Below are 10093 nucleotides of genomic sequence, written 5' to 3' on the forward strand. Positions count from 1 at the left end.
CATTTTTCATCTTGCAAAAGTGAAACTCTGTACCTATTTAAAAAATAACTCCCAATGTTTCCTCCTCCTGTCTTTTGCAAACACCATTCTACTTTCTGTCTCTATGCATTTGACTGCTCTAGGTACCTCATACAAGTAGAATTATACAGCATTTGGATTTTTGTAACTTTTTTTACATGACATAATGGGCTTAAGGTTCATGAATGTTGTAAAATATGTCAGAATTTCCTTTCTTTTTAAAAATAAGTTGTATTCCATTGTATGCGTATATCACATTTTGTTTATTCATGTATACATCTGTGGATATTTAGACTGCTTCTACCTTTGACTAATTTGAAAAATGCTATGTCAACATGAATGTGTAAATATCTCTTCTAGTTCACACTTTTATTTACTTGGGCACATATGCAGAAATGGTATTGCTGGATCATAAGAAAAGTCTACTTTTCATTTTTTTGAGAAACCACCATACTGTTTTGTCTCCAGTCTGTACTGTCTTAAAATGATCCCCACAGAGCACAAAGTTTCCAGTCTGCCTATGTCCTCATCAACATACATTTTCTGTCTGGTTTTTAAAATTTTTTCCATTTTTATTAAGGCATAATTGAAAATTTTATAATTTTAAGGTGTATAATATATAAAATTTACTATTTTAACCATTTGAAGTATACAGTTCAGTGGCATTAAGTATATTTACACTGTTCTTCAGCCATCATTTTATTCACACAGAATGTTATGCACCTTAAAATTTTGTGATGTACTTACTGGCTGAACCGTGCACTTAAAAATGTTTAAAATGGTAAATTATATTTATCTATCTATACATATATGCACATACAAGTGTACTTCAAAAAGTTCACAGAAAATGGGCCGAGCCCGTGGCGCACTCGGGAGAGTGCGGCGCTGGGAGCGCGGCGACGCTCCCGCCGCGGGTTCGGATCCTATATAGGAATGGCCGGTGCGCTCACTAGCTGAGTGCCGGTCACGAAAAAAGACAAAAAAAAAAAAAAAAAAAGTTCACAGAAAAATAAAATTAAAATATTATACAAATATTTCAATTAATTTTTGATGACCTCAAGTATAAAACAAGAATAAAAAATACACATACAAAACTTTTTTTAATGAATGAACTATACCTATATACAGTGACATGAATGACTTTCTCATATATAATATTCCATAAAAGCAACCAGACACAGAAGTATGCACACTACAACTACATAATTCAATTTATATAAAATTTAAACAGCAAACAAGATTGTGGTTCTGAATTCAAGTGATGGTAGTTTGTTGAACTAACACTGTCACAGAAAACAATGATAAAATGTTGAAAAAAATATTAAATACAATTGCATAAAAGCACACGCCTTTATGTAATACATACATAATATGTGAATATGTGTGTGTAAGACTAATGAGAATTCCAAAAAGAGAAGCAGCAAACAGAGGAACCTCACCTTTTGCAGTTTTTGTGGATGACTCTGTGCTGAGGGACTTATTTAATATGCACCCAGGCTGTTGAAAATCTGACAGCCTTCACTTCCTGCTGAACCAAGCCTGGAAATCAGCCAGTGCTAAAAATGAGGGTTTTCTCAGGTCTTTTTAAAAAAGTGTCCCCACATTTCCCAGCACGCACAAAGCTCTCTTAGTTCCCCAGTGTCCTGGGTGCTTTTGAATACCTCTTTACTGAAATGAATTTTCACTCCAGCTTTTCCTTTGGGGCTTTAGTTGATCTATTGTATGTGTCAAGCATAATTTATTCTTCTAGGTGGCTCCAGGCTTTTTGTTTGCTTAACATTTTCAAGCAATTTCTATGAATTTTCCGTATTGATTGGCTTCTGACTTAGACAAAATGGAAAAGAGAGCCTGTTTCAGACCTTCTGGTAGCCCCCAAAGAGACTGGAACGTGCAAGTGCAACACTTCGCAAGTAAGATGTGCTTTGCTCTCTCTGGAACCAGGGTCAGTCTCCAGCTGTAGGTCGGTTTCCATTTTCAGAGTTTCCATTTCCTCATGACTAGGTGTCAGGACCTTGTGTGTTTCTAGACATTAGCTGTGTAAACTGTTGGCATACACTTAGAGACTTCTTAAGTAAAGTCAGAGGCGCACAGTCCTCCCAGCTGCGTTGTGCTGTTATCACACGTGTATTCTGCTTTTGATATAGAGCTGAGCTGTAGGGTGAGGGGACCGCTCCATTGACCCATGATTTGTCCTCATTTTAGGAAGACTCTGTCTCTTTGGGTTATGACATTTATAAGTGCTTCTCAGTCCTTATCCCCTTCTTGGGACTGGAAGCTTAGAGAGGGATGGAGTTGGGCATTTCCCCTGCCCCAGGAGGTTTGGCCCCGGTAAAATCTCAGTTGGTTATTAGGCTCTTAAGAAATCATTTCCTTTGAAGGCAGCACCTGTTAAGGAGGACAGAATTCAATGGGCGTATTTTAAATGCCTACTTTCCCCTCCTGCTGGAAGCTGAAAGCCATTATTTTGTGACCTATATGAGAGCCTGGTAGTGTTTCTGGTGGTAAAACTCCTTAATTTGTGGAAACGTCCAAGACTGGGCACCCCAGAGGTTTTGACTCAAACTTTATGAATTCGCCAATTCCAGTTTCGGATTCTTCCACCTGGAGCGCTTCTCACAGAGGTTTCTTGTGGTTTTCTGATCAAGTAAGTGATGGTTCTTTGAAAGAGCCTCTTTCTCCAGCTTCCGTCTCTGTCTCTGTCTCTCCCTATTTCTATCTCTCTCTGACTCTGTCTCGCTATCTCTCTGTGTCTCTGTCCCCCTCTATCTCTCCTTGTCTCTGTATCTGTTTCTCCATCTCCCTGTCTCTGTCCACCTCTCACTGTCTCTCCTTATCTCTGTATCTCCTGCTGTCTCTCTTTTGCTGTCTCTGTCTCTCACTATCTTTTGCCATCTCTTTCTCTCCCTGTCTGTCCCTCTGTCTCTCTGTTTCTTCATGTCTATCCATATCCATCCCTCATCTCTCCCTGTCTCAAAATTTCTGTCCCTCTTTCTGTCCCTCCATGTCTGTCCCTGTCTCACCCTGTCTCTGTCCCTCTGTCTCACTGTCTCCCCATCTCTCTCTGTGTGTCTTTGTGTCTCCCTATCTCTGCCTTTATCTCTCACGATCTCTGTTTCTGTTCCTCTGTCTGTCTCAGTCTCTCCCTGTCTCTCCACTTCTCTCTGTCTCTGTCTCCCACTGTCCCCCTCACTGGCTGTCATCCATCTGGTCCTGTCACATTCTCCTCCTTGGCCACAGGCTGACACAAGGAAGAGGAAGGAAGAGGAAGGGACGGGCTTGTGTCTGCGGCACCAGCAGTGTGGACACCACGTGATGTGTGTCTTGTCACCACTGGGATTTGTGTTTCCTTTGCTCTTAAAGGTGTAAGTACCTAAGAGCATCTGATAAACCTTCATTATGGATGTGATTTTAATTAAGTGCTTAAGAGTACTTGATTAAATATGTTCATAACTGATATCTAAATATTTGGAAAAATTAACTGTTAAATATTGAATTTATTGTTTACATTTTTAATATGCAGTGTTTAAATATTTGAAGAAATTTTATTTAACAGATTTATTGGATGAAGAAATGGGATGTTAAACAAAATATGAGAGAAGGGAAAAGATTATTAAGGAAATATTCCAAAATGTCAACAGCAGTCAGTGCTGGGTATAAAACTATGGGAGACTTTAGTTTTTCTTCCTCTCTTTTGCTGAGTGTCCTGCAGGAAGCAGGTGTTGGACCCAGTGGCTACCACTCGAGTGCCCTGGCCCTGCCCTGCCACTGAGTGCACAAGGTCCTGCCTGTGCTCAAACCCACGTGGCTCCTGCCTTTCCTTTCCTTTCCTCCTGGTCAGGCCCCGTCCAGGGCACAGCCACAGCTAAGGGCCCCACTACTGCCACCGTTGTTGATGCCATGGAGTTCAGTGGGGCCAAGGGCCTGGCGTGGCATGGAGGGGCAGGGGGTACCCATTTCCTTTGGGTGTTACCCTCCACTGGAGGCCCCAACACCTTCGAGTTTTCTAGAGAGATGGCTCTTTCCACTTTCTGACAGCTGCCTCGGCAGATGTGCCAGGACTAGGAGCCACACCCAAGTGGCCCCTGTGCACTGGCAGCCCAGGATCTCTGTCCCTGGCATTTCTCTGCCCTGTGAGGTGGACATGGCTGTGCCCTTGTGTAGGAACAGGCTGGGGCTGGACTTCTCACCTGTCAGGTTTCTAGAGAGCCATGCATGGCACAGTGCACAAGTGTTGTGGGTGACGTTGGCCAAATGGAACCATGGGCTGGAGCCATTACAGCTGGTCCTAGAGGGGATGTCTGGGTGGACAGGTGCTTGAGCAGTGGAAGGAGCATCTCAGAGCTGCCTGATGCAGCAGGAGGGTTTCAACAGGGCTTTGGGGTGAACGAGAATGAGACCAGACCACATCTGAGGCCTGCAATGCCAGAGGGCTTTGATGTGGGGGCATATTTTCCCAGGCATCTGGGAGGCCATCCTGATGGCAACCTGCATGCCACAAAGTGTGGAGCCAGTGGCTGTGCCAGGCACCCCTTAGTGTCTGTGTAGTGGAATTGGAACTTCTGCTCTCTGGCAAAGTGTCACTGTCGGGCTGGATCGCAGACCCCTCTGCCTCGTCCTGTTCAGGTCCGGAGTCAGGTAAGGGAAAGAAAAACCGAGCAGCAGCCAGGAAAGTGGACATGCTTTATTCTTCAGACATGAGCTCCACCGACCTGCAGTTCAGAGCTGCTGCCTTCCATACTGAAGTACACAACAGTGGCAATGAGCCAAGGGGTGACTGGGCACATGCGCACTCACTCTAACGTCATTTGTTTACAATGGATGTGCTGAGTCAACAAAGCTGGATATGAGGCAAGGGGACCTGACAAACCAACTCCACTTTCCTCACTGTCAGCTACCAGGAGCTCGCTTCAGAGCAGTCTTCCATGAGGGACACCTGCACATGTGCCACCGCTCAGCTTGCCATGGCCCATGAGGTGATGGGGCTATTGTGGAGACAGTATCAATAGCTGTGACAGCAGTCTTAAGGGAGTGGGGGCTGTGTGGCTAGCACTGGTGGCCAGAGGGGTCCCCTTATGTAGTCCCCTCCCTTGTTACACTTGCCTCAGGTCTGCTTGGTCTGCATGAGCTTGGCTGGGAAACGAGACACCAGCCCCACTGAACAATCTGCCACACAAGGTCTGTCCTGCCTGGGCTGGTCAACACTTTGTTCAGGAACATCCCCTCAGTGTCTATGCTCATGGCTGAGTTGTGGACACACACACTTGTTGAAAAGCTAATTGCTGGCTCAAGGGTGACCAGATCAATCTGTCATATGGAAGGTGGGCCAGACCCAAACCTGCATGCTCCCCCCTGTGGTGGCCATGCACAGCCATCTCCCTTCCACCTGCAAGTACTGGGTCTGGGCCACCAACTCTGCCCAGTCACTTCCTAAGAAGCCTGAATGGCAGCTGGATGCTCCCTTGAATCCCAACGGGCTGGGATTTGGGGGCAACCTCCTGCCCAGGAGCCACATACTCAGCCCCTCCCTGCACCTCCTCACTGTTACACTGTGACCACTTTTCCCCCTTCATCACACTCTGTGGTTCCCTGGGAGGGAGGCTCCTTGGTGGCCCCCAGCAGGGGTGTGTGACACCTGCAGAGTGATGAAGAATGTGGGAACCCCGGTGGCCAGTCGTGACTAGGATCATCCCCCAAGTTCAGGAAGGGGCCGAGGGCAACAGAAACTGGGGGTCCAGGTGCCCATGTCCAACCTCTAGATGCCCAGTGTTAGGGAAAAAAGGCTGAGGGAAGACACACGAGACAAAACTCTTTGTAGATATTTATTCTACTTCAAATAACAGAACCTGACAGCCCAATATACAGTGATAAAATACTCTGCAATATAAATACAACTTACAGAAATTTCTATCAACAAAACCTAAAGAAACAAACTTCATTTTTACTTTTGTATATTTAAATTAGAAAAAAAAAAAAACCCTTCACAACGTATTAAATATTGGAAATGACCACTGCTTTAAGGTAATTTAACATAGCGACACTTGGTTTATAACACAAACACCCCAAATAGACATGTTCTCCATATTTCCTTAAAAATTTGTGCTATAAAGTGAAAATCTGTAGTGATGTGTAATGCAATAGACTCCAAAAGAACATATGAAATTCTCTAAATTTGCATCTGAAAAAGTTCATGAAAATATAAAAATTATCAACATGTATTTGTACAGTCAAATAAATTAGCCAGGTTTTCTCTTATTTCACACTTCAGAAGGACTTGAAAAATACAACAGGCATATCTTGTACTTCACAGTGAAAAGTTTTCTATTTAATTTGTAGTTTTTTAACTAATAATCACTATTTTCCCTCGCTTGGCGAGCTGTGCATCCAAGGCTCTCTCCAGGTTCTGCTCTTCTTCAGGGCTGTGCGGCTGATCCTCCTCCTCTTCCTCTAGAGCCTGAGCCTTTGAGAACTGACCAAACTGCTGAACAGTCGGGTCTGGCCAAGGAGCTGCGGACACCCCGTCGTCTGCCTTGGTGGTGGAGTCCTGGTGGAAGGAAGGAAGAGCTCCGACAGACTCCTTGGCAGGGGGCTCAAATGATTTCTTCTTTCCGAAGAAAATTTGCAAGATGGATTCCAGCGGTGAAGCTGTTTTCCACATATTTGACACGACACAGGAAGTTGCTGTAGTGACTGCTGCTCGCTTAGATGAGGCTGTGTCAATCCGGGTAGCTTCTGGCTTGATGGACTGTATTTTTAACACTGATGTTTCTGGAAGAGAGAGTGGAGGTGGAGGGGACCCTGTGGGTGTGGTGCCAACAGCGGTGCCTGCAGGGTACAGGGGACACTTGGAGGGCTTCTCCTCAGACCGCGGGGCTGCAGCTATCGTGGGGTAGATGGAAACATCCACTTCTTCCTGTTGAAGTCGGGGCCGTTTCTTCTCAATCCTGTCTAACTCTCCAGCACTTGAAGGACGTTTTATTTTATGACAGATTACTAACCCAAGGATTATATTTGGATGTGGTGACTCGAGACCTGAAAACAAAATATTTGTGTGAATTTTAGAATCTAAATCCAGTTTTCATCCTTAGAGGTAAATTTTATTAAGGGCTTTCACGTGGGAAATTCTGTGGGAAAATAAAGCCCAGTGTTTGAGGAGCTTATTGCAAAAGAACGAATGGTTCCCGTCCCATGAAGTCACCACCAGGCCTACCCAGCCCTGATGGTGGCCGCTGAAATGGAGGGATTAGCCCCCTAGCCACCAACTACAGAACCAAGTGCCCAATTCAAGAGTAAACACACCCCAACTGTCAGAACTTGTTACATGTTTTATAAAAAATTACACACAATGCTAAAGCAATCGCATGGTGGAGGCGGCGGGAAGGGCACTCCAGCAATGACTAACATTGTTAACCTGCAGGGATCAAAAGTGCGTGTGGACCAGAATGTCTTTTAAACAAACGGATCTCAGATACGTTCTTATGTGCCTCTTGTGACATATCCAGAAGGTAACAGCCCTTTTTGTCATTCACTTATGAGTTGCAACACATAAGTTAAGCTAAATATACTAGTATTAGGTGTTAATGATTAAGGACCAATTCAACTCAATTTACAATGACCAAAAGGACCATAATCAGTAAAGCACAAAAACCATTAGGTAAATTCATTAGTTTCTGGTACCAGAATTACAATGAATGAAACAATAATGCTGACTGAAATAGCTAGAGTAGATGTTTGAGGCTTAGAAAAAAAATTCAATGAGCATTAATTTATCAAAAACTTGCTAATGTCTGAGTCTTTGTAAACACAGGGCTTGTGCTTAAGTAAAGCGCTGAGGCATTCAGCACACTGGTGGGGAAGGACAGTCACATGGAGACAGACTGGGAGCTTTGGGGTACAGCATCAGTTTACAGAATAGGTATTTGTTAAGAAACAGTTACTCCAAAGATCCTAAGTTGTGACAACTTACATCAGGAATGCTAACGTTCCCATAATGATCCCCCACCCCCACACTCACACTCCATCAAGAATTCCCAAAGGGGAACTAACTAAACAGCCAAGTCACAAACAGTAACTTACAGAAAAATCATTCACGAAGGACAGAATATTTGTTTCAATAGCATAAGGATACAATCAGTCAGATTGTATAAATTCAATTTACAGATAACATTACATAATATACAGGAGGTAATCACACTTTTTTCTTACAATTTAAAGCACTGCTAAGATTGTCCTGTTCTTTTTGTGATTTAGAGATGATCACACATCACTTCACAGTGTTGTTTTCATAGTTCTAAACATGTTTGCTGTGAGTCTTCCAAAATTCCAGTACGGAATTGATTACTGACAGCTGAGCACACAAGTGCAGGTGGATGTCCTGCCCGCCACTTAGGAGGAGGACACCAGGTTGAGCTGGGGCAACCCGGACTCCGCAGACTGAGCCCGCTCTGTTCCCCTCCCTGCTTAAGGGTGTCCTAAAGGTCTCCTGCTTCACAGGCTGCTGTGTAAGAGATTTGTGTTGAAGGCACCCATGGGTGAGCTGTGATCACAACATATCCTAGTACCACGCCACCCTCCTCTCATGAGAACTTTCTGTCGAAACATCCTCTCCCTGCCCCACCTGGTAACAGCAGTGTGTCAGCAAAAGAAAAGGCAAAGGAGGGGATAGCATGTGGCGTCTGGCCACCACACTGAAGAGCACTTCCAAAATTTCCTGCTTGGCCAATGCGAAGAGCAACTTATCAAGTTAATTTCCTAATTAGCATTCATTATGGGTATTTTATCTTCAAATACTACTTCTTTCACCGTAATAGCTATTTACCGAATACTTTATAGCTAATTTAAACAGACAGTTTTCGGGTTTGGTCAATTGTTAAATCAGCTATCACGGCCTTTGTGGACAAAATATCTCTGCTGCAGATGGTCCCAGAGCTTCAGTACAGGTTTAACTGCTGAGCACATTCGGACCTACTGAGTCACAGCTGAAGTTCTGTCTGTGGGGCAGCTCTGTAAGCCAGGCTCTCTCCCTACAAACTTGGTCTCAGGAGCAGAAGTAGGAGTGGGCTTGGCCGGGGTGGGGGTGGGGCACCGGACGGCAAGGACTGGGTGGTCTTTGCATGGGGAAGTCACCAGGGACTACCTCACTCAGGGAAAGGCTCAACTTCTAAAGGGCTAACATCAGGGCTCTTGCACAAATCAAGTTTCTTGCATCAATCAACTGCGTGTGCTGGGTTAACTATTGTGTTAAACTCAGGAAGACACAGTCCCCAGGCTCTGTAAGCTGCTTCTCTCCAACTATCTTTTAATACCCTAATATGCTTATTGATGAAAAGAATTAGTGTATCTCAGCCCTGACAAGCTGGCTTTGACCTTTGTTGTCATATTTATCATAGGTGAGGTTACTCAATATTTGTGTTGGTCTTGAAAACAGCGAGCTATCTAGAGATTGGCATCTAATAAGCAGCTGGTTTTTAGATACTTTCAACTCTCGCCCATCTCATCTGCACACACTGGGAGATGATCTAGTGAAGCTCCACAGTTTTGAACATCCCCAGCAATCTTCCCAAAGATTTCAAATTTAAATAGGCCTGTCCCAAAATGCATACTCCTATGTTGAGATAGTCAAGTCTTATCACCTCACTCACATATTTATGTCATGTTACGGTTCCATGAATATTTGAAATATAACTAGCACTTGGAAATAACTTATATTCCTGGAAGAAACAATAAAACCATAACTTATATTCCTGGAAGAAACAATAAAATTCACTTATCTTGGACCTTAGAAGCAATGCTTACTGAGATGAAGGGACTTGTCTCAAATTTAATGATGCTCTACACTGCTGTAATACAGGTGTCCAGCATGACAATACCAAACAAATGAGGGCAAAGGGCCACACGAGCACCCCCAACTGTGCTCCACATCTAAGGGAGGAGCGAGAGGACCAGGTTTCCCGGGGGTAACTCTCTAGGCTCACCCCATTTTCGCAGCTCCTGTGTCACGAGTTTTTACCTGGAGAGTGGTGTGTGTCCCAAGAAAGTGCAGAAGCAAAGGCCACGCCGGCTGCAGCAGGGAGGAGGC

Source organism: Cynocephalus volans, chromosome 4 (assembly GCF_027409185.1).
Source record: "Cynocephalus volans isolate mCynVol1 chromosome 4, mCynVol1.pri, whole genome shotgun sequence".
NCBI lineage: Eukaryota > Metazoa > Chordata > Mammalia > Dermoptera > Cynocephalidae > Cynocephalus > Cynocephalus volans.